Source organism: Cricetulus griseus, chromosome 8, assembly GCF_003668045.3.
Source record: "Cricetulus griseus strain 17A/GY chromosome 8, alternate assembly CriGri-PICRH-1.0, whole genome shotgun sequence".
Classification (NCBI taxonomy): Eukaryota; Metazoa; Chordata; class Mammalia; order Rodentia; family Cricetidae; genus Cricetulus; species Cricetulus griseus.
In genome coordinates, this window is record NC_048601.1 from 35,002,349 (window position 1) to 35,026,848 (window position 24,500).

Below are 24,500 nucleotides of genomic sequence, written 5' to 3' on the forward strand. Positions count from 1 at the left end.
CAAGGCTGTTGCTAATAAAGATGCTCATTTGGGGAACTCTAATCACCAAATCAAATTGGAATCATTTGATTTCATTAAACTATCCCAGGACATAAAAGTGTTATTGTTTCTCAAACAGAAGATAATGAAGTTAATTTGAATCTGAGTTCATACTAAAATGAATTTATGACACGCTGTAAATAAACAGAGGAACAGAGTCATGTTTCCAGAGACTGCTTTCATCGTGTTAATAAAATGTACCATTAACATTTCCAGAACTTTTTAACAAAGCCAAATCATTTTCCCTCATTCATCACAAAACTCACATTCTGCCCTTTATAGAACCTCTACCTTACAGAAGGTCTAATAGAACTCTGACTTCTCACACACACACAATCCACCTAGAACCCTGAAGATCACTCTATACAAATAATAATCCTTCTAGAATCTCATTTTATAAAGTCATACATGAAATTATTACAAGCTGGGTCTATGGAGATGACATGGTTGGTAAAGCACTTGCTGTATAAGTGTGAAGAACTGGATTTAAACCCTCATAGCCCACATAAAGTCGATGGCAATAGCCTGTACTCATACTCCCATCACTCCTAGAAGTTTCCAGGCCAGCTAGCCTGGCATCTGAAGCAGTGTTCAGAGAAAGACACTTTCTCAAGCTAGGAGGAAGATGGTATTCAACACCCAAAGGTGTCCTCTGACCTACAAATGGATGCTATGGTATTTGTGATTTTGTTACCCCCCCAGGAGATTATTTTCAGATTCAGTAGTGATTCAGCTACATTTCCTGGTACAGAGCCAGCTGGAAAGACATGTAGAATTAAAAAAAATGTTGGGGGTCTCGGATAGACCCAGCCACACAATTGTCTCCCACCTGTAGGGGGCTTACTTAGTTTGGTTGCCATGTTCAACCTTAATTCAGTGGGGAGAAACTTGGTCATACCTCAACTTCATGGGACAGGCTTTTTAGACCTCCCAGAGGAGCCCTTATCTTGTGAGAGGAGTGAATGGGGGTGAGTTGGAGAGGAAAGGAGGGGAGGCAGAAGACGGGGTAGGAAGAAAAACTGTGGTTGGAATGTACAATGAAATTTAAAAAGATGTATGTGTTTTAGCATAATTATTTTTAGAATTGTATAATTCCCATTCTGTGAGCTGTCGTTTTGCTTACTGACTGTGTCCTTTGCCTTGCAGAAGCTTCTCAGTTTCAGGAGGTCCCATTTATTAATTGTTGATTTTAGTGTCTGTGCTACTGGTGTAATATTCAGGAAGCAGTCTCCTGTTCCAATTCATATCTCCCCCTTTCTCTTCAAGAAGATTCAGTGTGGCTGTATTTATGTTGAGATCTTTGATGCATTTGCACTTAAGTTTTGTGCATGGTGACAGATATGGATCTATCTGCAATGTTCTGCAAGTCCGAATCCAGTTGTGCCTGTACAATTTGTTGAAGATGCTATCTTTCTTCCATTGTATAGATTTAGCACCTTTGTCAAAAATAAGGTGTTCATAGGTGTGTGGGTTAATATCAGGGTTTTCAATTAGATTCCATTGGTCTATCTGTCTATTTTTGTGCCAATACCAAGCTGTTTCAGAACTATGGCTCTATAATAGAGCTTGAAATCAGAGATGGTGATACCTCAAGAAGATCCTTTATTGTACATAGTTGTTTTGGCAATCCTGGGTTTTTTGATTTTCCATATAAAGTTGAGTGTTGTTCTTTCAAGGTCTGTGAAGAACTATGTTGGGATTTTGATGGGGATTGCACTGAATCTGTAGATTACTTTTGGCAAAATTGCCATTTTTACTATGTTGATTCTACCTATCCAAGACCATGGGAGATCTTTTCCATTTTCTGGTATCTTTTTTCTTTCTTTAAAGACTCAAAGTTCTTACTGTACAGGTCTTTCACTTTTTTTGGTTAGTGTTACCCCAAGATACTTTATGTTGCTTGTGGATATTGTGAAGGGTGATGTTTCTCTGATTTCTTTCTCATTGGATTTATTATCTGTAGGGCAACTGATTTTTATGAGTTAATTTTGTATTCTGCTACTTTGCTGAAGGTGTTTATCAACTGTAGGAATTCCATGGTAGAGTTTTTTTGGTCACTTATGTATATTATCATATCATCTGCAAATAGTGAAAGTTTGACTTCTTCCTTTCCAAATTGTATCCCTTTGATCTCCTTTTCTTGTCTTATTGCTCTTTCTAGAACTTCAAGTACAATATTGAAGAGATATGGAGAGAGTGGACAGGCTTTACCAACCCTACATCTGACAGAGGGCTGATTTCCAAAATATACAATGAACTCAAGAAGCTAGCCACCAAACCACCAAACAATGAAATTAAAAAGTGGGGTGAAAAAAAATAGAGAATTCTCAACAGAGGAATCTGAAATGGCTGAAAGACACTTAAGAAAGTGCTCAAAATCCTTGGCCATCAGAGAAATGCAACTCAAAACAACTCTAAGATACTATCTTACACTGGCCAGAATGGCTAAAATGAAAAACACCAATGACAATCTATGCTGGAGAGGACCTGGAGAAAAAGGACACTCCTCCATTGCTGGTGGGAGTGCAAACTTGTAAGACTACCTTGGAAATCAGTATGGTGGTTGCTCAGGAAAATGAAAATCAGTCTAGCTCATGATCCAGCAATTCCTCTCTTGGGCATATACCCAAATAATGCACGTCTATACAACAAGGACATATGTTCAACCATGTTCATAGCAGTATTGTTTGTAATAGCCAGAAGCTGGAAGCAACCTAGATGCCCCTCAACTGAAGAATGGATACAGAAAATGAGGTACATTTATACAATGTAGTACTACTCAGCAGAAAAATGCAATGGAATCTTGAAATTCACAGGCAAATGGATGGAACTAGAAGAAACCATCCTGAGTGAGGTAACCCAGTCACAAAAAGACAAACATGGTAATACTCACTCATATATGAATTTTAAACATAGCGCAAAGGATTATCAACCTACAATCCTCTTCACCAAAGAAACGAGGAAACAAGGACTCTTAAGAGAAAAATGCATGGACCCCAGGAATGGGAATGGGCAGGAACACCTGAGCTAATTGTGGTCATGAGGGTAGGGGAGATGGAGATGTCAGAATGAGAGGAGAAAAGCAGAGGAAAGGAATAAATGGAGGAGCAGAAATGTTGAGTTTGGGGAAGAATAGAGGAGAGCAGGATGACAGATACCATATTAGACGGAGCCATTATAGGTCGGAGGAGAGATCTGGCACTAGGGAGATTTCCAGAGACCTACAAGGATGACACAAACTGACAATCCAGGCAGTAATGGAGAGGATAACTCAAATGCCCTTCCTCTATAATAAGATGATGACTACTTTTTATGTCATCCTAGAGCCCTCATCCAGTGGCTGATGGAAGCAGAGGCAGACATCCACAGCTATACACTGAACTGAACCCTGGAACCCAGTTGCAGAGAGAGAGGAAGAAGATCAAAGGGGTGGGGACCAGGCTGGGGAAAACCACAGAAACAGCTGGCCTTTATAGGGTGTAGCACATGGACCCCAGACTGCTGTCTGGGAAGCCATCATGGGACTGATCCAGACCCCTGAAAGTGCATGTCAAGGAGGAGGCCTTGGCACCCTATGGGGACTCTGGTAGTGGATCAATATTTTCCCTGGTGTGAGAAGGGACTTTGAGAGCCCATCCCAAGTGAAGGGATGCATTTTCGGCCTGGACTCATGGGGGAGGGCCTAGGCCTGGCCCAGGATGATTTGGTGGACTTTGGGGAGCCTCTGTCAAGGGCCTTACCCTGCCTGGGGAATAGAGGGGGTGGGAGAGGGAGAAGGGATTGACATGTGAAGTAAGCTTGTTCCTAATTTGAACTAATAAAAAATTACAAAAAAAGAATTGTGTAATTCTTCCAATAGTATATTAGGACCATCCAACATTCAACATAGGTCTATTGAAACATTTAGATCATTGTAAATTATCAGAAAAAATAAATATCTGTCTATATTTTTTTTTGTTTTTCGAGACAGGGTTTCTCTATGTAGCTTTGGAGCCTATCCTGGTACTTGCTCTGGAGACCAGGCTGACCTAGAACTCACAGAGATCCACCTGCCTCAGCCTCCCGAGTGCTGGGATTAAAGACGTGCACCACCAATGCCCAGCTCTGTCTATATTTTTTGGCTTTTTAATTTTTATATTGCTCTTAATTTTTTTATTAGCATAAACAGAAATATTTTAATTTTCAAATCATGATCTACATAAGACCAACCAGTAGCTACTGATTTATAAAAAAAATCATTATTAGCCTTTAGAAATAATTAGAAGTTACAGGTCATTATGAGTCACTCCACATGGATGATGGGAACCAAATTCTCTGGTCCTCTGCAAGAGAGCCACATTTGTTCTTAAACCAGAAAGAGAGCTGCAGCTCCATAAAAGACATTTCTTTGCTAATGTTACATAACTGCCCAACAAGGATCCTGTAGTGGTTGATATTATAATTGAACCGTGTCATACGAATTTTACTAACTATAAAGATTTTTTATTTCAATACAGGGTCTCAACACATAGTTTTTCTGCCTCAGCCTCTGGTGTGCTGAGGTTACAGGAACACATCATTATTCAGAACTAGAAAATATTAATAACAAATATTCACTGACAACTTGCCAACCCCTAAAATCTAGAGGACCATTTGTTCAGCAGTAAACTGAATTGTTTTCTCTGATGTGAAATCATTTTGCTTAAATTCTTTCTTTTTAATCCAAACTAGGGATGTGTATCTTTTCTCCTAAAAATTACTTTTTTTTATAAATTGCATTCTCTGATTTTCTTGTCAGCTTGCTTTAAAGATATTCATGTGTTAAGAATGCTTGCTCGAAGTTTGGCCCCATACCAAATGGTTGTTTAACCCAAATATCTGAGCAGCAAACTGGGCGGATCCTTCTGGAGAAAGTATAGTTGAACAGCCGAAGGGCAGTCGAAGGGATGACCACACATCCTGAGCACCCCAGTCTGGTGTGATGGGGGGACAGCTGATAACTGGATATGCAGTATTACCAGACATCACTGGGCCCAAACCATTGCTTCTGCCAGCCACTGCGACAAATACAGTAGGTATGCCATCACCTTCATACTCTGCTTTAATCCTCAAAGTTTCATCCGGTCCTTTATGGGCAGATGTTACTCGAAGTTCACACGGAATCCCGAAGTTTCCACAAGCCTTTTTAATTTTCTCACAGTGACCAAGGTCAGAAGTGGAACCCATCAGCACTACAACCCTGCGCTGACTATCTGACTTCTGGAGTAACCCACTCAAAGTTCTTCTTTACCATCTGCAGTCCTTACACATAATCCTCTCCGAAAACTTCCCATCTACACATATCTAAATGTATACCTCCAACTTATTTTTTTTTTAATCTCATTTGTTAGTTTTATTTAGTTATTTATTTTTGTTGTGTATGCATTGGTGTTTTGCCTCCATGTATACCTACGTGAGTGTGTCAGAACCCTGGAACTGGAATTACAGACAGTTTTGAACCAACATATGGGTGCTGGGAATTGAACTCAGGTCATCTGGGAAAGCAGCCATTGCTATTAACTGCTGAACCGTCTCTTTAGCTCCCAACTTCTATATCTGGTCAGGTTGAAAACTAAGATTAAACACCTCACACATTCTCTCCAGTTCAAATATTGGATGGAACTTATTTCAAATACCATAGTCACTTACTAATAAGTTCTCAAAGAAGACCTTTAAATAGCAAAGTTCTGAGTGTTGGCTTCAGGGATCTAGTTTAGCAGGTATAACCATGTGTGATGCATTTTACCTATAATTCCAAGAGAGTTCCATAGCCTCTGGATTATATAGTAAACATCACTAGCTTCTGTAGTAGCAAATGTATAATAAGAAAGAAATGTGGTATAAGAACCCTTTGACTCATTTTCTGCCCTTTCCAGGTAGAGAGTATAGGAAAGGACACAGAACAGAGAGAAAGCAGAAATATGGAAATAACATGATTATTAGCTAAAACACAGAAGCCTTGACTATGATCAAGTATTCTCTATCTAGAATTACTTCTGGTAACAAACCAATAATAACATGGACTCACAGAATAAAGCTCCTATACAATGGCCAGTAACTTATATTACAATATGAGTCTCTAATTGAGATAGTTAATGATCCAATGCTCTCTTCTGTATAAACAATGGAGTCACAAACACACACTAAAGACCTAATTGGCTGATCTCAGCAAAGAGTTTCCTTGACTCAGGAAGGAAGGGCAAAGGGACTGTCATTAATGGTCCCAAGATTTTTCTGTTTCTATTTCAAATGTGCCTTATAATTAGTTGTAATCCTTAAATTCTTAGAATAGCTGAATATTGATATCCCTGACTTCCATGAATAGAAGTGGCACTCAAATCCTTGGCACAATGTTGTATGCAAAGGCCCCAAGGATGGAGATCCTGCATCCCTTAATTCTCTCTGAATCTGCCTTTTATACCTTTATCCACCATAACATGTCATATGTTGTGAAATTACACTGTTTCAATCCTTTATATATGTGTATATACACTGGATATACCTTTACCTAGGACTTCTGATTTCACAAGTTTCAATTACATCTCTCACATCTTCAAGAATTGTTTAATCCTATATGTTCCACAGGGCATCAGGCCTTGGTCAGCTTCTGTCACAGGCCCTCCATCAATTTTCTGCACATACTATTTCTATTGTCATGACTGACTGTTAAGCAAGGTGGGATTTATGAAATGTGACCTCGATCCTGTACATTCATTGGCAAAAACTGGTCCTCATCATTACATTTTTCATGATGTCCAAAGAATGTAGTGGCTGTAGACCAAAAAGAGAGAAGAGACTGTGAAATGTGCCCAATTACAAGAAAGGTGCCAAAAGATCATGATGGAAACACAAAGCATGTATTGCGAAAACCAAGACACAGACCTTTGATACATCAGAGCCAGCAGCATTTCTGTTAGGAACAGCAGCATTCCCCAGAAGAGCTACTGATAATGGTTGAATGGCTCGGGAAGCCCTGCAACCAGTGATCATGCAGTTATTTCTGCCAGCAGAAATCCTGGGAGACTTTTAAGCCTACAGTTAACTAACATTATTGTAAAGAATCCAGATTGGCAGACCATTTTGTTCATCACCAGTTTCTCAGAACCTAGAACAGCACCACACAAACACACACAGACACACACACACACACACACACACACACACACACACACACACACACACACACACAGACACACACACACACAGACACACACAGAGAGAGAGAGAGATTGAGAGAGAGAGAGAGAGGGAGAGAGACAGAGAGAGAGAGAGAGAGAGAGAGAGAGGAGCATATTTACTGTGATCTAGAGTAAATTTTGAGCCACATGCAACTGTTTATAGAATCATTTTTCCTTGATAACAGGGTTAGAAATACTCCTTAATGAAGTCAAGAGATACAGCACAGTTATCTAACTATTCTGTTTTGGAATGTTTGGGTTTAGATTGGATATGACTAGAGAAGGGTGACTACAAACAGTGACAAAGACAAAGGTAAGGGGGTTACAATAAAATGAGGTGCATGGAATTTAAACTAGAGAATTTTCAGCACATATTATTCCACTAGAATATATATATATATATATATATATATATATATATATATATATAGCTATAGAATGTATAGCTATATATAGCTATAGAATATAGCTATATATATAGAATATATAATATATATATATATATATAATATATATCATCAGAATAGAAACATACATGGCTTGTATCTTTTGCCATCATTTTCATTTTTGCCAATTTTTAATTTACACATAAATGGATAGTTCATTGCCCCTGACAGGGAGCCATTGTAGTAGGCAAGTAAGCATCATACATTCATTCAACATCCTCCAAAATGCACTGCTGGTTTGTTTTTTTTTTTGTTTTTTTTTTTTTGTTGTTGTTGTTGTTGTTTTTGTTTGTGTGTTTGTTTTCATAGCAAGTAAAAGTCCAAAAGTACCTATGACACAATGTTAATTCTTTCAAGCTAAAGCTAACAGACTTGAGGCCAGAGGCTTGAAGAAGGTTCTCATGGGAAAAATAAATTCATGACCTCACCCCTTCAGAGCATTCATTATCTACAGACATGAGAAAACATATTTCATATGTGGTCATTACCAACTTCAAAGGGAAAATCAATGCTAAATCTCAGAGTGTAAGAAATGGATTGGTGTGAGCAAAAGAGAAGGAAAAATAATTTCCCCATCCTTACCTCCTCTAGATGCAGTCACACTCCACTCTTGGTAGTGTTTTCACAGTGCTCTGATATAAGAGGTTTACTAGCATCAGGTTTGACATTTCTTTTACCCCAAAGAGTGGCTAGATTTCCTCACCATTGTAACAAATCAATGGCAACAATTCTCATTGACTACCAGCCAGTGTGCTTACTAAGTTCTCTTGCTTTCTTAGAAAGGAGCCCACATGACCTTGTGACCAGTCCTGTTCTGCTGCTGCTCTTGACCCACTCTGCAAACTCCATACATTAGGTATTCTTGCATCTGTCCAACCCCACATTCAGTTGCTGAATCCCATGTCAGCTGCTCAACATGCACTTTCTGAAATTCCAGGTTTAGACAGACTCAGCTTCCTGAAGTACAATTTTTAAAGCCAATTTTTTATTTTATTTTTAACACAATGACCCTTATCATTTCAAATCACTTAGAAAAGATAGCATCATACCTGGTAATATTTTACCATTGGTCTCTTCTCTCTACTTGGTGTGCTGTTAGAAGAAGAATTTGGTATTTCAGTCTTGTTTAGGTTTCTGTAGCAAAGTACATGAAACTGAGTAGCTGATAAAAGGAAGTTTATTTAGTTCAAAAAAACACACCTGAGGGAATTCTGGAAATGGGAAATATGGGTAAATGATCAGGAACTATAGATGAAAGTTCAACAAAGAGAATATAAGAGATGGAAGAGAGAACCTCAGGTGTTGAGGATATAATACAGGAAATAATTTCATTGACAAAAGAAAATGTTAAACTGAAAATTATTAGCACAAATTATCCAGGAAATCTGGGAAACTATAAAAAGAATGGAACTTAAGAATAATAGGGATAGAAGAAGGTGAAGAAGTCCAGCTCAAAGGCACAGAAAACCTACTCAACAAAATCATAGAAAAAAATTTTCCCAACCTAAAGGATATGCCCATGAAAGTACAAGAAGCTTATAGTACAACAATTAGTCTGGACCAAAAAAAAAATCCCCTTGCCACATGATAATCAAAACACTAAACATACAGAATACAGAGAGAATATTAAAAGCTACAAAGGAAAATGGCCAAGTAACATATAAGGCAGACCTATCAGAATTACACCTGACATCACAATGGAAACTCTGAAAGCTAGAAAGTCCAGGATAGTCTTCTGCAGATATTAAGGGACTATAAATGCCAGATAAGACTACTATAACCAGGAAAGTTTTCAATCACCATAAGCAGAGAAAATAAGAAATATTCCACGACAGAACAAGATTTAAAATATATAAAGTGTTAAATCAAGCTCAACAAATGTACTGGAAGGAAAATTACAACACAAGTAAGATAGCTACACCCACAAAACAAGAAATAGATAATCCCACATTATAAAGATCCAAAAATGGGAAAACACACGTAATACCACCAAACACAACAAATCCAAAAATAACAGAAGTAACAATCACTGGTAATTAATATCTCTTAATATCAATGTTACAACTTGCCTAGAAAAGACACAGGCTAACAGAATGGACACAAAGACAGAATCAATACTTCTGCTGCATATAAGACATATAAGACACCACAATTTTAAAGACAGGTATTACCTCAGAGTATAGGATTAGGAAAACATTGTCCAATCAAATGGACCTAAGAAACAAGCTGGTGAAGTGATCTTAACATCGAACAAAATAAACATCAAACTAAAATTAGTCAAAGAAGATAAACAATCACATTCCATATTCATCACAGGAAAAATCCATCAAGATGAAGCATCAGTTCTGAACATCTATGCCCCAAATAAAGGGCACACATTTTAAAAGAAAAAATAGTAAAGTTTAAATCAAACATCAAGCCCCACATAATGATAGTGGGAGATATCAGCACCACACTCTCACCACTGGAGAAGACTACCAGACAGAAAATTAACAAAGAAATAGAGGAACTGACAGAAGTTATGACTCAGTTTCATTAACAGACATCTATAGAACATTCCATCCAAACACAATAGAATATATCTTCTCAGCACCCCATGGAACATACTCTAAAATTGACCACATACCCAGTTACAAGGCAAATCTCAACAGATTCAAAAAACTGGAATAACTGCATATATCTTATCAAATCCTCATGGTTTAACATTAGGATTCAACAACAAAACAAATTGCAGAAACACTACAAACTCATGGAAATTTAACAATGCTCAATTATTAAATCATCCCTGTGTCAAGGAAGAAATTGAAGTCTTCCTAGAATTCAAAGTAAATGAAGGCACAACATGCCCAAACTTATGGGACACTTTAAAACCAGTGCTAAGAGGAAAGTTCAAAGCATGAAGTGCCAACTTAACAAAAATAGAGGACACTTACACTAGTGACTTAACAGCACACCTGCAAGCTATAGAACAGAAAGAAACAAACTCACCCAGGAGAAGTAGACACCAGCAAATAATCAAATTGAGATCTGAAATCAATAAAGTAGAATCAAAGAAAACAAAACAAAGAATCAAAGAAACAAAAATCTGGTTCTTCAAGAAAATCAACAAGATAGATAAACTTTGCCCAATATAACCAGAAGATACAGAGAGAATATGCAAATTAACAAAATCAGAAATGAAAATGGGGACATAACAACATATATTGAAGAAATCAAGAGAATCATCAGGTCATAATTCAAAAAAACTGTACTCCTCAAAACTGGAAAATTTTAAGGGAAATAGACAATTTTCTGGATAGGTATCACATACCAAAATTAAATAAAAAAGAGATAAAGAATTGAATAAACCTATGAACCTGGAGGAAATAAAGGCAGTCATCAAAACTCTCCAAACCCAAAAAATAAAAAACCCAGTGCCAGATGGTTTCAGTGGAGAATTCTACCAGAAATTCAATACCAATACTCCTAAATTTGTTCCACACAATAGAAACAAAAGGGACATGGCCAAACTCTTCTTAATGGGCTATAATTACTCTGGTATGCAAATCACACAAAGATAGAACTAATAAAGAGAACTACAGACCAATAACACTGATGCAAAAATACTCAATAAAATACTGGGAAACCAAATCAAAGAATACATCCGAAAAGTTATCCACCATGACGAAGTAGATTTTGCAGGAATGTTTCAACATACAAAAATCCATCAGTGTAATCCACAATATAAACAAACTGAAAAAGAAAAACAGATGATCATCTTATTCGATGCTGAAAATTCCTTCAACAAAATCCAACACCTCTGCATGGCAAGATTGCCACAGATCTCCCATGCTCTTAGATATGTAAGATCAACATAGTAAAAATGGAAATGTTAACAAAAGCAATCTACAGGTTCTATGCAATCCTCATCAAAAACCCAGAAAAATTCTTCACAGACATTGAAAGAACAATACTCAACTTCATATGGCAAAACAAAAGAGCCAAGATAGCCTAAACAGCCCTGTACAATAAAGGAACTTCCAGAGGCATCACCATCCCTGACTTCAAGCTCTATTACAGAGCTATAGTCCTGAAAACAGTTTGGCATTGGCATAAAAATTGACAGGTAGACCAATGGAATTGAACAGAACATCCAAATATTAACCCCCAAAGCTATGAACATCTGATTTTTGAATATGTTGATAGTAGCCAGAATCTGGCAGCAACCTAGATGCCTCTCAATGGAAGAATGGATAAAGAAAATGTGGTACATTCACACAATGGAGTACTACTCAGAGGGAAAAAAAAAAAACAATGGAATCTCAAAAGTCACAGGCAAATGGATAGAACTAGAATAAACCACCCTAAGTGAGGTAACCTAGTCACAAAAGTACAAACATGGTATGTACTCACTCATATATGGATATTAGACATACAGTAAAGGATTACCAACCTACAATCCACACCACCAGAGAAGCTAGGAAGCAAGGAGGACCCTAAGAGAGACATTCATTGTCCCCAGAGAAGGGAAAGGTATAAGATCTCCTGAGAAAATTGGGAGCATGGGGCTAGGGGAGAGGAAATAAAGAGAAAGAGAAGGGAGGAAGAGGAGGGGAGAGGAAGACATGAGAGAGAATGAAAATTGAGTCAGTGGGAAAAATAAAGGCGAGCATGAAAAGAGGTACCATAATAGAGGGAGCCATTATAGGTCTAAAGAGAAATCTTACACTAGGGAAATATCCAGAGATCTAAAAGGATGACCCCAACTAAGAATCTAAGCAATAGTGGAGGAGCTATCTTAAATGCTCTTCCCCTATAATAAGATTGATGACTACCTTATATGCCATCCTAAAGATTTCATCCTGTAGCTGATGGAAGCAGCAGACACCCACAACTAAACACTGAGCCTAATTCCTGGAATCCTGTTGCACAGAAGGAGGTATGATGAGCTAAGGGCTCAATATCAGGCTGGAGAAACCCACAGAAACAGGTGACCTGAACAACAGGGAGCTCCTGGACCCCAGACTGATAGCTGGGAGACCAGCATATGCCTGACCCAGACCTCCTGAACATGGGCATCATTTAGGAGGACGGGGCATTCTATGGCACTTCTAGTAGTGTATCATTTTTTATCCCTAGTGTACAAATGGACTTCGGGAGCCCATTCCACATAGAGGGACTGTCTCAGCCTAGACACAAGGGGGGGGGGGGTCCTAGGCCTTGCTCCAAATGATGTGACAGACATTGGGGAGCAGAAATGGGATGAGTTAGGGTGTTGATGAGTGGCAGGGGAGAAGGGGAAGGAGAGGAAACTGTGATTGACATGTAAAACTAGATTGTTTCCTATTTAAATAAAAGATGTATAAAAAAGATTCTAGCCAGGCGTTGGTGGCACATGCCTTTAATCCCAGCACTTGGGAGGTAGATGCAGGCAGATCTCTGATTTTGAGACCAGTCTGGTCTACAAAAGCTAATTCCAGGACAGCCTCCAAAGCCACAGAGAAACCCTGTCTCAAAAAACAAAAACAAAACAAAACAAAACAAAAAAGATTCTAGAGGTTTGGAAATAAAAAATGAGGCCACATGGATGCTAGTCCCAGCTTACATCATAACAGCATTCAAGAGTGGTAGGAAGCAGGCACATGCAGAAGTAACAGACAGTGAGGTTCTGCTTTGTGTCTTGTAACAATTACTATCTCAATAGAAAACACTCTAATGAGAGTTAGCTGTATCAAAGAGAAAGGCATCCATCCCTCTTAAGGGTCTGCTTCTGATCACAGCCACATAAATAATCAAATTTCAACCTGAGTTTCAAAAGCAGACAAAGCACGTCTAAGCCATAGCATTCAGCCATCTGCAATGCTTTGGGAATCCTTGTGAATTTCCTGGCAATAGTAATGGAATGCTAACCCCTTCCGAGAAATCCCAACCTCTAGAAAAGAAGGATAATCCAAAGCCATGTTTTTCTCTCCAGAGTGAGATTTCAATTGTTCCAACTCTCTCTCTATTAAGAACTTTTGGCAGATTCACAGATAGTGAATACCTAAAATAAATAAAACAAAACTGTTTGAAAGACACGACAGTAGAAGATGGACAGGGCACATTTTCTTGAGTCCATAAATGTGGTAATGAAAAGGATAATTAACATGGAAAGTTTAATGTAGTATGAAGCCTGAACAAACCTTCAAAAATGAGCTGTTATTATTAGTATTAGTTTCAATTACTTCAAGATCATAGACATTGTTAGATAACAGAGTGGCTAGTGTAAAGATCAGGAACCAGGAAATGGAAGACAGAGGTACAGTGAGCTGAGGATGAAAGTGAAAGGTTTTGAAGTCTTAACCAAATCCTACAAATGTTGGTGAGGATGTGCTGGAAGGGTTTGGGGGGAGAGTGGAAACTCCTTTTTACCATGTTAATCAGTGTATTTATTTTCAGCACCTGCCACATTAGATCAGAAGAAAAGAGCAAGAGAGAGAGATGGCCTTGAATTCCTCAAGGTTATAAATCTGAAACCAAGGTGTCTACCAGTTTGGTCTCTGCTGAACACTGAGGGAAGGGTCTGTTCCAGAATTCTATTCATAGCTTATGGATGCACACATCATGTTTTTTCAAATCTCCTTCCATGCTGTCTTTGAGTTCTCAATTATGCTTTTTGAGAAAATGGTAGTCTTCCTGGACTAGAGTCTCACTCAACTTAGGGGATACCTCTTACTTACCTTACCACATCTTCAGGGATGTTGCTTTCAAGTGAGATCAAATTCTGAAGTAGACACTTGGGAGATTAGACATTCAGCACAGATATGGAAGAAAAGCAATGCAAGCCATAACCATTGATCAGTCAGAAGACAGCTAGATGCTTAGAAACAAACGTAGCATATACATATATATGCAAATACACACACATACATATATATATATATAATATATATATATATATATATATATATATCCAAATCTAAAGAACAAAAATGCATTAATGCTACCAACTGTAGTACCCATGTTTTAAAGCTTAGAAAACAAAAAAATACCATAAGTAGCCAGCAACAGACACACCATGATTTCTATTTTGATATGTACATTAGACTGAAATTTTGCACAATGCTTCAATGCATGTTTAGATGACACTAGCAAGTTCATTTCATATTGTAAAATTAAAGCAGTTCTATCTATTAAGTTCTATTAATTGATAGTAAGAAATCTTTCAAAGAATTTACCAATATATCAATAGATTAAGTCTGGAAAATGGATGAGTAGAATTTGTTAATAATAATTCCTCAGTATTTTCCAGGCATTTTATGAATGTCATATTTAAAAGGTGTTTAAAGATATGCTCAAATACTTATTTTAAATTACTTCCATCTTTAAACCATCTTCATTTCATTTCCCTATTTGTGTTCCTCCTTATGAAGATATATATATAATATATATATATATATATATATATATATATATATATATGAAGTTTTACAACCTCCCCCAAAAGAAACAGATGCTGTTTTGGTAGATTCCTATTTACTGTTTTTGACTACAAATATTGACAGATGCTCCTTATCCTGCTCCTTAAACTGGAGTTGCCTTACTGCCATGATGCCAATGCTTCCTTAACATGATTTTATCAGAATTATTCAGCTACCCCTTATGACTTCTCTGTGTCAGGCTCAGTGTTAGAAATTTTATTTTTTTATTTGAATAAGAAATAAGATTGTTTTACATATCAATCCCAGTTCCCTCTCCCTCCCCTCCTCCCCAACACTCCCCCCAACTAAAATCATACCTATCACATATCCTTTCTGCTCCCCAGGGAGGGTGAGGCCATCCATATGGGGTCATCAGAGTCTATCATATTGCTTGGGATAGGGCCTAGGCCCACCCCCATGTGTCTTGGCCCAGGGAGTATCCCTCTATGTGGAATGGGCTCCCAAAGACCACCCCTATGCTAGGGATAAGTACTAAACTACTACAGGAGGTCCTGTAGATTTCTGATGTCTCCTCGTTGAAATCCACGTTCCTGGGGGCTGGATCAGTCCCATGCTGGTATTCCCAGCTATCAGTCTGGGGACCAAGAGCTCCCCATTGTTCAGGTCAGCTGTTTCTGCAGATTTCACCAGCCAGGTCTGGACCCCTTTTCCCATCACTCATTTTTCTCTGCAACTGGATTCCAGTTTAGTTCAGTGATTAGTTGTGGGTATCTGCTTCTACTTCCACCAGCTGCTGGATGAGGGCTATAGGATGGCATATAAGTCAGTTATCAATCTCATTATCAGGGGAGGTCATTTAAGATTGCCTCTCCTCTGTTACTTAGACTGTCATCTTTGTAGATCTCCAGACACTTCCCTAGTGCCTAATTTCTCTGTAAACCTAAAATGTCTCCTTCTATTATGGTATCTGCTTTCTTGTTTTCTTCTATTCTTCCACCGACTCAACCTTCCAGTACAGAAATAACAGTATCATAAAGTCTTAACAGTAAAATAAGGGATGGAAATGTGTATTTCTCAAAGACACAAATGTGAATTCCTTTTGGTAAGACTTTGTCCACATAGATTTTGGTGTGCCTTAGCCTAGACAGCTATTTTTCTTCTACTGATGAAAGCTGTCCCTATGTGTTTACATGTCTATCTGTGATATGTTACCAGTCTGTTAAGGCCTAGCTGTAAATTATTGGCATTCCCACTCTGTTTTAGCTTGACAACTTGAGTGGAATAAATAGTTAAAATGGTCCATTGGTTTTCTTAGATGGAGGTAATAACTTCACACAGACTGAAGGTAATGGTAGTATTGAGAAAAATCATCTCTTTCAGTGACTGTGCTATTTGGGAAGATGGGTAGTGTTCAAGTCATAAGAGAACCCATGTAATCCCTCTCCACTGTCTTCCTAGATGAAGATGACCATAGACAGATGAACTATGAGTCAACACAAGATTTGTTTTCCTGAAGAAAGTGACAATTGCTCACTTAAAAGCTCGAGGTAAGGATGTCTCCTGTGTGTAAGAACATTTTTCTGGTGATTAATATCACATCACTAGGGAAAAAAAAACAGATTCAATTTGCCATTAGGAGTGAATTTTCTTCTAAACATGTTTTCTCAAATTTAACAACTATAAACTTGACTGTCAAAATCTTCATTTGTTATATGAGGAGAGAAGAGAAACCATCCACCCTATGGGTGATTGTGTCATAACATACCACCTCCACCCCTTTATTTCCAAACTACATGCATATTCTTTTTATTTTTAAGCTGAGACAATTATATATCTGTAACAATAAATCTTTACTCCACAGCTGCCCGAGCACTGCCACCACATGAGTGCTTTCTGCCAGCTGCCCAAGTTCTGACTGCCTCATCAGGGCCCAAAATAATACACAGAGACTTATATTAGGTACAAATGATGCTTGGCAAATCAACTAGGATTTCTTATATGCTAGCTCAGTCTTAATTGTCATAAATCTATATATTTTATAAGACTTATCTTATCGAGGATGCCTTCTGCTGGCACTCTATCTTTCTGGCAGATTACATCATGACTCCAGAGCAGAGACCAGGAGGAAGAGCAAGAGAAAAGGGATGACTTCCTGTTTGTCCCTGTTTATATATGAGTCTGCCTGCTATGTTACTTCCTGCCTGTATCACAAGACTTCTTTTTACTACATTTACCAGAATCCTCCTTGACTCCTAGTCCCACCTAACTTGCTGCTTCATTGGCCAAATAGTATTTTATTCAACAACCAATAAGATAAACATATACACAGAAGGACCTCCCCTATCATATAACTATTTAAGATAGTATTAAGAGAAAAATCATTATGGGTAACCAGCACTTGGGGCTTCACATAGCTGCAGATGAACAGAGCATTCTTGTTTATAAACTAGAGTCCAGGTTCTCTGTGAGTCATCATTGTCACACAGAGAATACAGTCACTTTTGGAGAAGTTTTGATTGCCATATTGAAGGTTAACTCCTGGCATCCAGAGAACAGAAACCAGGAATACTAACTGTCCTAAAATGTATAGGGGTACTTTAAAGGCATCATCCCACCCCATGTGTGGAGAAAGAATCCCAGAGATTAGGAACTTATTTAGATGCTACCAGTGATATTTTTCTAATAAGCAGTTGAGTATTACACCAACTAAATAAAAAATGGGGGTCTTAAATATTTTACTTGAAAATCATAAATGCCAGCCACAAGAATTGGAAAAATAAGTTCTATTTCAAAATTTCTCATTCACCATATAATGACTCATTTTGAGACCAATTAAGTTTTGAATTAATAAGTGTTAGAGGGTCAAGTTAAAAATTGTTAGTGACTTTTTAAAAGATTAAGCAGGAAAATTCAAGGTTAATAATGGCACATGCTCTATTGTCATGTGATGTATAGGTATACTTCCCACAGCCATTCATGCTTTAAGCATCATTGTGGATGAATGGCCATGAGCACATCAACAACCCAATAGTTAAAAAGCAACCTAGGAGCTTCTGGTCTGCAACATACAGGGCCTAGAAAATTCTGTTCTGTCTCTCTTCACATACCTGTGATGACTAAGAACAATCATTACAAATTTCTGGTTTTTGCAATTTGTTTCTGACAAAACAATTAGAACTTCCAACATCAGAAGGCTTTAAAAGTGTTTTCTGAATATTAATCTTTCTTGAGGATTTTCTGCATATGCCAAATTAGATAATGTGGTAAATGGATTTGAAAAGAATAAATCCAAAACACATTTGCATTAATGCTTTCCTATTTCCTAAAAATGTTTCCCTGGTTAATTGTTAGATAGCCCATAGTAAGCAAGTTATCAGTTAATTGCTGGTAAATGCACCATGTATATTACTTTGGTGTTTAATTGGCTACAAGTTTTATTTCTCATTAAATGATAATTTAATTGTTTAAATAAACAAGGCCATTAAAGAACTAGTCAATTTTTTGGAAAATTGTTTAATAAAATACAAATTTTACTTGCAATTATGATTGATTTTTTTAAATCAATAGACCTCAGAGCTGAAGTTCTTTGTTCTTTTTAAATTATGAAGTTAATCATGGCAGGAGGTGGGGGTGATGCAGGAATACTAGAGTGAAGAGTAGGTTGCTATGAAGGAGGAAAGGGAGACTTACCTGGAGAAGAAAGAGGGACAGCAACACAGAGGGAGGAAGGAAAATAACATAAGGATGTTTGAAAAGGCAACAAAGAATGCTATTATTTTTATGCCTCCTTAAAATTGTATTATATCTGCAATACATTAATATATAAATATATAGTTTAACTGAACTTTTGTCAATTGGAAGGGCAATGCTTACTCAATAATCATAGCCTACATGACAAAAACACAATGTCAGGCACAAGAAATCTCCTTTCAAGTTAATGGTCAGAGTTCAAGTGACCACAAAGCAAGTAGGCCATTGCCAATGCCCTGGGGCCTTCCAGAAACAGAAGGTACACTTCTTGCTGAAGAAACCATATACTTCAGAATAGGATTTGGAAGAATCGGTGTGGATCTGACCTCGAAGTCTCCTTATGAAGGGCTACCTTTGGTAGATTTAGAAGGAGCTATATAAGCTTTAAACAGAAAAAGAAATCAGTCAATAGACCTATCCATCTGTAATGCCAATGAATCAAAATGTCCAGCATAGCAGCATATTCTGCAAAAGTGCAACAGTGGTATTTATATCCCTGGGGAAACTAACAGCTACAAAATTGGCATTAGCACCCATTTAATAAGAGGTGATTGATGCCTGGCAGTGTAAGTTTAGCTGTGGTTGGTAAGGCCATGGAGCCTAGAAGAGAACCTATTAGAGCCACTTTCCTAACAGTGTTATCTCTATCTGCATTCTAAATATTCAACCTTATGCCTACAAGAAAAGTGTGGATCTCACTCCATATCAAAGGAGCCTCTTTTTGCAGTTGGTAGAGGCTATGACAGAAACCTATAACAGGTCAAAATACAGAGCTGCACTGATGCTCAGATGCATACTTCCAAACAATATACTTAAAATACAAGCCCTACTCTTAAGACCCACAAAGCACTATAAAAGGTGGAGATGGAAATATTGTAAGATTTGGAGGACCAAGACAGCTCCTGTGAGATTGTCTCTTAAAATAATCAAATACACAAACAAAATAAACAAAACATGTAGATGATGGAGGAGAGGGTGTATATGGGAACAGTTGGGGATTAGGGATGTGGGGTGAGTAATGATTAAAATACATTATATAAGACTCTTTAAGAATTAATAAAAATGTTTTATTAATATTTAGAAATACCTAAAGCAAAGGAACCTTTAAATTTTCTGAAAATAGTTAAGTTCTTCATTTCACTAATGTATGTATTTTCATAGAACTTGTGACCTCATTCAGAAAACCAGTGAATGTTTATAGTAGTTGTGTGTCTTTAAAGTCCAATTTAGGAAGTGACCCACTTGGTGGAAACTTCAAATATATAACACATGCCCCTATTTTTGAAAGAAGGAAACCTCAAACATGACTTAATGTTCTTTATCATTTTATCCATTTGTACTGAAAAGAGTCATTTATATATCTTTCAAATCACCATGATTTGAGTGAGGTATTTTTGTGCAAAAAAATTATATGAATTATTTTATTTAAAAAAATTTATTAATTTTATAACATCTAACCTCTTGGTTTCCTAACAGTACCTCTTTTCAATAAATTTTTTATTGAGTTAAATGAAATCTCATGCTACATAGGTAAGCATTGTATTGACATGGCCTTTAAAAATTCATGTCTATTTCTTCCACTAGCAAGAGAAACTCCATAAAAATTTAAATGCAAAGTAACTATTTTTAAGGAATCAAATATAAAGATCACATAATGTCATAAATATTAGTTACAGAATCTAAATTTTTATAGTCTTTCACAAAGCTGAATGATACTAGTTGTATAGGCCAAAATATGAATAATATTTAAATGAAATATTTTTGAAAGATTGCACTGGTTTCATGATAATTCACTTTTGTATCTCCTCTAGACATATTAAGTCATGGTTACTCTAAGCATCAGTATAGCCCTTTAATTCTCTTTGGACTTGTTGATCTTAGTTAAGGTACTTTATGTGTAAAAGAGAAAAGAGCAGACACACAAGAAATATAAACCTTTGGAGAAGATGGGGAAAAGTCCCAGAAATAAGAATAACTTGGAATACATGGCAATAATTTATGAACATTTATAATGGAATGATGAATAAGAGTCACTCTCAGGTTTTCTAATTCATTGTAGAACATTATAAAAAGAGGAACCATAACAATCTCATGATACCAATAGAATTATGTAAAAGGTAGATAAAGGAATTTGAAGAGCAAACAGAATTTGAAGGGAGCAACCAGAAATTCCTAAAACTGGATGTTGGGAGGATGGATACACTTAAATAAGTTAGGTATTGGCATTATGATAAGTGAATCTATTAGTAGTCACATATTCTTAAAAAGCTGGGAAGAACATAATAAAATTCTAAAAGTAAATCTAATAAAATCATATTATATAAATTTATTTTAATGACTACTTATTATTGAGAATTTCAAATATGCATATAATATTTTTGAGCATCTGCCCCTTTCCCTCTCCTCCTATCCTGACTCCCCACACGTTTCCTTCTAGACTTTATGATCTTTTATAATTATGCACTGAGTTTAGTTCATGCTTCTATTGTGTACATGGGCACAGGAACTTCTGCTGGGGCATGAGTATAGTCTCAAAAGCCATGTCCCTAATGAAAACTGACCTATCTTCCCCCGGCAGCCATCAGTTGACAATAACGCCTCAGCTCAAGGAAGGATTCCATAAGCCCCTCCCCATATATTATAGAAATTAAATTGGCTTGATCTTCTGCAGGTCTTATGTAAGATCACAGCCTCTGTGAGTTCATGTGTTCAATAGCCCTCATGACAAGCAAACACTTTCATGATTGAAGCTAAAGAGATGGTTTGGTGAGTAAAGGTGCTTTATACCAAGCCTAATATCCCAAGTTCCATCCTGGAACACATGGGAAGGCAGAAACCATGAAACAAATCAACAAAGTTGTCCTTTGAACTTCACAGTTGGCATACACAGTCACACACATACATGGTCATGCACATATATGCACACACACACACACACACACATACACACACACACACACACTAATAATAATAAAAGCAATAATAAATGCTAAGAAAGGAATCATGGAGAAAAACAAAGAGTTTTTATCCCTATGGATTATTTACTCTGTTATATGTTAAATGAAAGATATTTAAAATTACTTTCAATATGCTTTACAGTAATAATATACATTGAATCTGAACATACTTAGTATTTGTAATAACTATTTTACAAAGTCAAAAATTAATCATGAAAAGAATTGTTTGCTTTATACCTTTGCTAACATTTTTACTATCCAGCTTCAGAGAATACAGTCAAGCCATTATGTCTGATTTTACCTTCAGTAAAATTATCCACTCAAGGTTATGTGATCTTCACAACTATGGTGGATATGAATGAGAAAAAGGAAAAGACAACTCCAGACATTTTCGATTTATCATCACCACAGATGAAAAGTAATGACTACAAATAACTATATTCCAGGGTCTGTTTGTTACTGCTGCATGGTGTTGCCTATGGTGACTAATAAAAAACTACAATACATGTTTTTAGGACTATAGAAATTGTCCTTGATTTTGATGAGAGGTTCTATTGCTCACAACAAAACCTAGCAAGTGGACATGAGCAAAAGATCAGTTATGTAGGAACCAAGAGAAAAAGGAAAGAAGGAATAGCTAAGTTCTTTGAGGACAGACAGATAGGTGATCAGATATAAAACATCAATTTGGCGCCTTTCAAAACTATCTAGTTGGGGCACACTGAGGAATGTTCATTGCCAGTAATCAGATGAATGCAGAGTACAACTATCATTACACACACACATACACACACACACACACACACACACACACACACACACACATCACTTTTATGTCACAGGCCTAATATGCTTAGATTATTCTGTCAGAGAAAAAAAAAGACTAAAATAAAATCAAAAGTTGATCTCAGTCCCCAGGTATAAAACTGATTAAAAAAAAAATCTTCAACCCCCATTGAAGCTGTGATTCAAGGTGTCAAGAGCCTTGTGATCCCAAGTAAAACTATTCAGCATAAACAAAGTTCCTTAAAGCATTATTTTTAGCAAGTTAAAAATAATCTGACCTAATGTCTTTTTCTGCCTGATAGGAATCCAAATACAGAAAGGACTCTGACATTTTTCTGTATTAAACAAACCCATTTTTCTCTCATGTGGTCACCAGCTAACAGATCTTGAAAGCAGCCCCAGTAAGTTACAGGGAAAGCCATGCTGCACACACTAATGATTGTCTATGAAAACTGGACTGCCATGCATGGTCAAAGTCATATATCTATTGTTTACATGGATGTGATTATTTAGGCTCTTCTCTGAATAAATGATCTGCCAATTATTTGATTTGAGGATCAGGTAAACTTTAATTCTTAATCCCATAAATCAGGTTACATGCTTCCTATTTTTTAATGTGCAACGTTGGTATGTATTCTGACGAAAATTATTTGTAGGATTTATCAGAAACTAAAAATCACAACCTCTTCATCTTGCTCAATGTGAGCTGATAAAAGTCTTGGAGCAAGTTCAATGGCTCTCATTTGGTTCCAGTCCATCAATCTGCCTACTCCTAAGATAAAGGACACTAAATTTTTTATTGGATAGTGCTAAGGCAAACCATACAACCAGAAGACCACAATACTGAATTATTCACAGGCTTTTCATTTTAAGCACTATTCCAGCACAAAGTACCCTTGGGACTTGGGCACTTCATTACCAACTTTGATAGGATGTCTTCACACCAGCTATAGGGGAAAATTATACTTGGGGTTGCTCAGTATTAATGCCTGGCCATATCTGTTTTTTTTCTTGGAAAAGTAAAGGAAGAATCTTACTAAAGACAAACACAAGTCCTACAATGAACTGTTGTATATGTTTCCATCTGAGGAGTTGTGCTTGTTTTGTTTCTATCACATGTCCTCAGGTAAATGTGAAATCCTAAAATATTTTCAAGTTTGATATTTTGGAACCCCAAAAGTAAAGTAAGAGACAGGAAAGTAATTTTCATAAGATATGTGATACTAAGAAAAATTTCTAAGTACTAATTTTCAGATGTAGAATAAACAAGTTTCTAAATGAATATCATCTATAAATCAAGTCCCTTTATTCCAAAAGCATCTAATTTGTAGTGTGCACAATCCTTTTTATACTCTCTGTTTTTTACACTTTCCTTTTGGTTTGCAAATGACTCTGCAGTGTGACTATTGTACTGACCATCAGTTAATAATTGAACTATAAGTTGATCTATGCTGTTGACAAACGTGCCATCAGTGAGCATTTGTGTTTGGCCTCTCTGTTCTTAGAGCTGGTATAATGAAGAAGCCATTGTTTGTATTGGGAGCACCGCGGCGTGCAAAATGAGCTCTAGTAGGATTTGACTATTCTCAGCAACAAGGCCACATAATTTACAAGAGAAAGATTCTGAACTACATGGAGGTTTGGTGCTATTGGGTATCAAAGTTCATGCTCAATGTGCTATGATCCATCATTGTTCATACTAAATGCTGTATACTTCAGACAAAGTGTCTCAAAATCACAGTGTCTGTGTCTAAGAATAACAGAAAAATATGCTCACCTCTACACTGAACAGTTCAGGTAAAGTACACAAACCTGGGTTGTACATTCAGTAAATGTTCTATATTGTTGAAGAATGAGAACAAGAAGTTATCTTCTAGGATGTTATCATGATGCTTATACTCAATTAATGACCTCTTCCTAGTCAAT

At 36.9% G+C, this 24,500-nt stretch overlaps 1 pseudogene; it reads right to left on the reverse strand.

Moving 5' to 3' along the window:
* Positions 1–4,778: 4,778 nt before the first annotated feature.
* On the reverse strand, positions 4,779–15,249 carry LOC118239291 (annotated as a pseudogene).
* Positions 15,250–24,500: the final 9,251 nt, after the last annotated feature.